Here is a 7,610-nt window from a genome sequence, read left to right on the forward strand (position 1 = left end):
ACAAATTGAAAACCATCCTATTTCTTCCCCGGTCGCGAAAAGAAAGAGAACGTAACAATAATTATGACAGTGATAATAATAATCATAATAATAATTAATGAGGGTTTAACTCGCACACGTTGTGAAAAATTACTTCCATAATTTATACGACGGAACAATTTGGCACGCGTCGGCTGACGCAACACACGCAATGAGCCTCGTGTTAAAAACCGGCAAATTTGCCTGCGAATTTTCTCTCACTCGATCTCCCTTTTTTCCCTTTTTCCCATTTTCTCTTTTGCATTTGTATCATACAAAGGTTCCGGTAAAAATAGATGTGAACAGATAATCTGAGTAATAAATAAAGGGATGAGATATAACGCGTGTTATCTGTCGATGCGGAAAAAAGAGTCTAGAAACAAAGAGAAAAAAAAAAAAAAAAAAAAAAATAGCAGGAACGAATTTGTAACACCACCCGGTATGGGGGAAGACGAAGGAAAAATAAGCGAGATGTAGGGCGTATAAGGTGGTAAGGGAGTGACCGGGCTGATCCGCACGAAAACACTTCACCTTAGACTCCCGTTACCATTAATCTCTCGCCTGTTGGTCGGTACCTCTTGAGTATTTTATTCGATGCCTTTTCCGTTCGAACAATAACCTGGGCGATACCTCGCCGTCTTCGATTATTTTATCCTATCCTCAACTCTTCTCAACACATGAATGACGTCAAATATTATCAAACCTGATCCAGGAAGAAATTCATTAAGGGGGGAGATACGCGCAGACTCGCGAATTTTAGTCGATTTTGATTGATTATTTTTTTTTCAAGAAAAAAATTTTCCGATTCTCTATTTAATCTGAGCATTTCCTCGATAACTCTTTGGAGATATTGGAGTTCGGATAATTGCGTCGTTTTTTTACAAATAGACACCCCGAATTAGACGCAAACAGTCTAATGATTTCGCGAGGTTTGAAACGAGTGACTCTACTACTTGTGCAAGGCCAGAGAATAATCCGAGCCGGGATTCGTTCGAGCAGCGATGTTGATCCCCGTTGCAGATTCTGAAAAAAAAAATCGAACGAATAATTAATCTTGTTGAAATACCCTTTCACGAGGGCAATATAATTCCGGACTTGTTTTTCTTTCATGATGAATGAAAAATCAAGCGTAAGACGAATGGTTGTTTGTTGGACGTCAAACACGAGAGAGAACAGACCGCTGATGCCACGAGCGGGAAACCATAAGATTGCAGGTGCGATTCATGTCAGAGTTCGATTCACCGCAAATAACATCCAATGCATATCTCGTGTTCCAAGTAAAATAAACACGTCGATGGGTTTCTTAGCATCTCCCTTGTACGTTGATTCTATGCACTTTAATATTCCTTCTCTCTCGGACATCACAATTTCGAAATTTTCGAGTATATTGGAATGAAATGTTCGGGTGATCCACTTTCTCTTGTCGCCTGCGACAAACAGACGATTCCGTGATAATGATATTTCATTTTTTGTAACAGTGTCCATGAATGGAGTCTACACCTGTTGAAGTCAGCAAACCTGTTCCAAGCCACGGGTGAACGAAATCAATGTGTCTTTTACTCGGCATAATTACCTGTCAGAATAAAGATGCATCTCGTCAAGTTGATGTGGCGATATCCGGCAGTTTAAAACTTATTTTTCCACGTACGCTGATCGTTCCAGGTGATACAATCTCAATGTGTATTAACCGATCCAGAAACGAAACGTACCTCCTGGGTACAGGGCGCACAGGTCGGGGAGCCACTGTCAGGAACCTGCATGATTGAAAACAGTTAATAGAATAAACGAAACGAAACGAAAGGGAATATTGCTGACAGATCAAAGTCGCAAAAGTATCGATGAACTTGTATCGTTCTGTACTTCGTTCGGCCTTGAACATAGAGCTGATTGCTTATCTACTTCCAAATCTCGACAACCTTTACGGATGATTGGCAATGCGCAGCTCTATGATTGACGGTATTACCCGACGTCTGATATGAGTTCGAACTGGTGTTATCGCTCGGGCACAATTTTCAAAATAAACTTTTGTATGCGTTGATCAAGCCCGTTCGGAATTACCGTCGTACTGGCGAAAGGTTGTGATCACTGGGTTGGGCAGCCTTTTATAGATATCCGAATTATTCATTCTTATCAACAATTAACGCGCACGAAAATTTAAATTTTTCACCATCTCGCACACAGTATATCGATCCAAATGCATTTCCAATCAGAGAGGATATTTCTGATATCCAGAAACCTAGATGTAGATCAATTTTTGATTATTTTATTTATTTTTTTTTTTACACACCACGCAAAAGCATGACGAAGTTTGGAAGAGGATTCCGTGCTTTGTGTAATCTATGGATAATTCTCGAAGTTAATATTGTACTTCAGTCGTTGTGAAAAACAAAAGTTCGATCGCCGTTTCTTTTTACGTTTGATAACGATTTTGAAACGGCGATGAAGTTAAAACGAGACTATCGTTCGGTGAAAGGAAGTAAGTCGTTGCAAGTTTGACGTCGTGGAAGAAAACTTAAATACTTGTTTCGCTAAGCTTCGAACAAGAAAGTTGTGAAATGACAGAAGCAGATAATCGAGGGTTCGCGTTGTAATGTAGCTAAAATCGAGCCCAAAATAATTTCAGGTGGGATGTAAGAAAGTTAACGAACGCGCGATTGCTCGGATGATGCTCGGATAAAGTTTTACCTCGCAACAAGCAAAACAAGTTCTTCGATTTTCTGCCTCTCTTTGTCGTCGACCCGGCTATTCTCGTTTTCGTTCTCGTTCGCGTTCTCGTTCGCGATCCCGCTACCGAGTTAATAACTTAATTTACTCTTCGCCAACGGTAATCCTTCGCCTCCCGACTAATTAACTCTGCTCCGATCATCCCAAGACTTTGCCGAACGATGCAATAGCCGACAACCATCGACTTGAAAATTTAAACGAATAAAGAGAGTCGAGAATTCAAAATCTTATATATTCGAATAAACCGGGGGGTGATATTTAAAAGCAGAAAATCTGAACTCTGCGTGTGACTTGGAGAAGAATAAATTGATGGAAACTAGGATAAAAAGGACGATACTGTACTGGTATTAACCCTCCGTGTGAACATTGGACATTACCATTTCTCAAATTTCCAAAAAAGTGGAAAAGTATCACGATCACTTTCGAGAGTATGTAAAACATTATTCAAAAGTTATCTAAGTGAAATGACAAACAGATTTCCCCGATAAGAATTGAAATTTATGCAAAAATGTAGAAAAAACAGGGGTGTGCTTAAAAATTAATAACTTCCCAATGAATAAAGATACAAAAGAAGTACTTCCAAGTTCTGCAGCTAAGTTCGCGAACTTCCAAGATAATATACGGTTATTGGGGTTCACTCCGAAAAGTTGAATTATTTCAAGATCTGAAAGTCGAGCATATTGCCACATAAGCCGAAACTGCTACATAGATTTTTTTAGATAAAAAAGTGATTTCCCGCTCATAATTCACATCGAAGAAATTTCGAATAGAAATTCCAACCGTTCCCTCGAAGACAAGAGATGACGGACAATACGAAAAGAAAGATTTGTCACTTGCGGGCTGTAAGTCTCGTAGTGTTTCCATCGTGATCAAGCATCAATTTACGAATGAATAGAATATTAATAAATGGATATAATAGTCCGCCTGGCGTAAATACGTGTGACAAATAACATATAATTCAGCAAGTTGACAAAGGTCTCGAGCAAATAAACAACTCCCTTATGAGTCAGACATCGGTGGTTGGCGGAAGTACGCTCATATCTCACGAGGGTTGGTGATATTGGAGTTTATTGGAGCTGCTTTAGGTTAGATTTAGAGGTAGGCCGAACACCGTTAGGCAGAGGAGCTTCAAACCCGTGTTAATAACGACCCCATATAAAACCCTGCAATGCTACCACCTTATATATACCAACATATATATATTATATACATCTAATACGACAGGTTTATACCCGCCATGAAATACTGAAAATCTCGCCATCTCTATGTATATCGAAACAAACGATTCAATTAGACCCACCCTCGTTCAGAGAACAGGAGGAAAAAAAAAAATGAAAAAAACATGAAGAAAAGTATAGCATAAATAGCTTTTAAACTGACCCCGTCATTTCGCTATTCGGTCTTCCGTTGAAAATTTCTCTTTTCCTCTCTCGTTTCCTGTATACAGTTAACGAAGTGAGTATGTACTTAAGTTTACCTACCCCTATACTTCACTTGTTTCACAAGCTATATCTGAACCTACAACCGCACGGTTAATGATCACGTCGCGTGTCATTTAGTATTACGTTTAACGGGATAAAGTTGTTGCCACAAAGTTACCGCAGCTATAGCTAAATTATAAGTATAAAGCATCATACTGTAGAACCTCGTACCTTTTGGTAGAGTGTCGGTGTCGGTGTCAGAATTTAGTGAAATACACGTACACGGTGTGCACACATACTATAGTATAATACAACAAGAAGTAATTACTACGAGGTAGCTAATAGGTAATCGTTTAAACGAATGCCTTTCTCTTCTCTTCTCTTTTCACCCTCTCTGTACCTTCTCCGAGTCGAGAAGGTTCGGGGGAGCGTCTCGGCCATGGGGTCGAGAGGAAGAGAGAGAGAGAGAAGGAGGGTGAAAAGAGAGAGAATAAAAGAGGAGGTAAACCGAGAGAAAGTGAGAGCCCGTAAGCCACGTTTCGTGTCCAACAGAAGCTGGGAACACGCAAATAGCCGCTTTAATTAAACCAGTAGCACTCACCGCGTTGCTGCCTGTGTGCAACATGTTCAACTTTTTGCCACATTGTAGAATTACCGCAAGCACTTTGGCCCCGGTATTTATGATCTATTTTGCGGAGAAAACAGGATAAAAAAAAATTTCACCATTAACAACGCGGAAAAAAATTAGTTGTCAAAATATTGGAATAAATATACTTTCCGCGTTACCGCCATTGCACGTACAATGTCTCTTCTATTTTATTTCAACCCCGATTTCTCAATTGTTCAATTTCGGTTTTTCGTCGGTTCCTTTTTTACTCGTAGACACGAAAAGATGAACACAATTTTTATGAATTCTTTTATATTTTTCGAGTATTTCCGTGTAAAACAACAGAAATAAAATAGAATAATTCCGAATAGGTCATAACTATAATTTCTGCTAGAAGAAGAATGGACTTTCGATGCAGAGGAAATCCATAGATTATTATGGGGATGGTAGGAAATTCTGGGGGTTGAGAGTTCGGTTTTCCTCATATGTGTAGTAAGGCTTATTTACGACTTGTAACACGTGCCAAACCTCATTTCAGGATCTTCGACGAGATGAAGTTTACCGTCCCCAACGTACATACATATATAGGGTATATAGATGTACATGTACGCAAGGGTAGAGCAAATAGGTGGTTGGTTTGTAGGTGTGAACCTCGTACAGCATATATACGTTGTATGCGATGGAAATATCTATCGAGTCGTGAACAAAGCGAAGAAAGAGTAGAAGAAAGGAAAAAAAAACGAAAAGAGAATGAAGATTCGGTAGTAGGACGAAAACGAAAGAAAGTGGAAAAAAAAGACCGAAACCCCCGGTGTTATCTCAGCGTCTGACTGTTATTGATACTTCTAGGTACCAATACCATATCGTCTCATGCCCATCTAGTAGGTAGGAGAAAATAGAATTTCCTGAAAATATACGAGTATATAGAATCCTGTAGAAACATCAATGATCATCGATAACCCAAAAGGTAATATTATTCCTATCCGAAAACAGTGTCGCGGGAGTCCAACTTCTGACGATTTCAGAATTTTCCTGATAAAAGAAATAATAATGGTATACGAAATTCATGAATTCCATCTTCCGAAATCGGTCTTCGGGCAAGTGGCGTATTTTTGATTCATGAAAAACAAAAGGAACGGTGAAAGAAAAAAAAAGAAAAGAAAAAAAAAAAAAAAACAGCGGAACGAAAAAGGGAAAGCTGGTTTCTCTAAAAGCTCACTTCCCTCTGGCTGTCGTCGTCTAGATTTCGAGAATTTTTTCAGCCGTAAACGTAGCTTTATTGTCAGCTAGGGTAGACGTATAGAGGTAGGTAGGAAGGTAGCTGCTGCAGGAGTAGCGCCAACGAGACCGTAACTTTAATAATTTAAACCCTTCAGTTTAAAGCTCCCTTGTTTTGAAGTACCGAGCCGGCAGAGGTAAAGGGCTACGTAGTTTGCCGAAAGTGAAACCTTGAAAAGAAGGAACTTCTCCTGACGAGGGTAAAGCTCGAGTGACCCCGTAAAGCAATGATAGAATAATAAATCCATAAGCTGTACCTACATTATGCGCGGACGTGTACGCCTTAATTTGACGCAAGCTCATTGTTCGTCGAAACATGGAAAATAACAAAGAGAAACGGTAATCAAAACAATCGGCGGAGGCGAAAGAAGAAGATTAAGAAGATAACGTCGAATGAAAAATAGAAATTCGGTTGCTACCCGCGATGTGGCGTCATGCGTCGGACGGCAACATCATATCCCCTGAGACCTCGGAGGGATTGCCCGCAAGAACAAGTACTCCACTGATATAATAAAAGCGTTCGGTACCCACACTCCGTACACCATAAGCTTCTCTTCTACCCTCCGGATATGTTCACTCAAGGGGAAGTTTGCTATGAAAATGTTGAAGTTGTACGGAAATTTATGTTTGCGCGCCCACATTATCCGTAATTTCCTTTTCCCCGCTCTCTCCCTCTCTCTCCTTGTCTGACGTCTGTCTAAATTTTTTGTCGTCAGTTCGAACCCCATACTTTTCACGCCAAGTCAACTTGGTTATGGGTGTTGATAGGCAAAGTAGTTTACTCACATCCTGGAAATCCATGTATCAATCCCCATGGATGTTATCGTGCATAATATGAAGTTATAAGTTGAGTCCTCATTTTGCATATGTTTTTATTCCAAAAATTTGATTTGGGAATTATGAGTCGGTGATGTAGAAAGCTCGAGGGTATAAAGTTTTATGTAAGTAAAATAATTTTTCAAAATTCGGAGAATAGAAGAAAAGGGAGAAATGTAAAGGAAGAACAGATGATGTTCGAATAAACATTTGAAAAAAAAGAAAAAAAGGAGGCGTCAATGCACTCTCATTCATAGCCCTCGCGTGGCTGCTCTCCGAGAGAACTCGAAGTGGAGAACAGTGATCCGATCATCCAATTGAAATCCAATTGAAACCCAATTGAAATCTAATTGAAAGAACATTTCCATCGGGCTGCCTGAAAAGTACTCTTGGTAAAGTGCACTTGAACCGGTGGACGGCTGGACCATGACCCGGTGATGTCCGGGGGGCATCGATGCCCTGCAGAAGGGATCAAAAAATCATTAGAAAATTTTATGTAAACAGTATGAAATATAAGGATCAACTCCAGCGATGAGAGCATTTTTTTTTTTCTTTTTTTTTTTTATAACCTAGGAAAGTTCCTGCGTAAACGTTAAGCTGTTTCATTTTCTATAATTATGTATTTATAAAATACGATGCGTTGAATCGGTATCGATGGGACAATTCAAATGATTTTGAAGAACTTTTCTGAGTGAATATTCCGGAGTACTTATTCATTCGAAAAAAGATCAGCGGTCTGTCGATGG

General features: G+C 39.6%; 1 long non-coding RNA gene across 1 annotated transcript; it reads right to left on the reverse strand.

The window, feature by feature from the left end:
* Positions 1-821: 821 nt before the first annotated feature.
* LOC125500015 lies at positions 822-2,587 on the reverse strand. The gene is made up of 2 exons (XR_007277188.1): positions 1,592-2,587; positions 822-1,518 (listed from the first exon to the last, which is right to left on the reverse strand). It is a non-coding gene; the product is annotated as an uncharacterized LOC125500015 (long non-coding RNA).
* Positions 2,588-7,610: the final 5,023 nt, after the last annotated feature.

Source organism: Athalia rosae, chromosome 1, assembly GCF_917208135.1.
Source record: "Athalia rosae chromosome 1, iyAthRosa1.1, whole genome shotgun sequence".
In the NCBI taxonomy this organism is placed as follows: Eukaryota; Metazoa; Arthropoda; class Insecta; order Hymenoptera; family Athaliidae; genus Athalia; species Athalia rosae.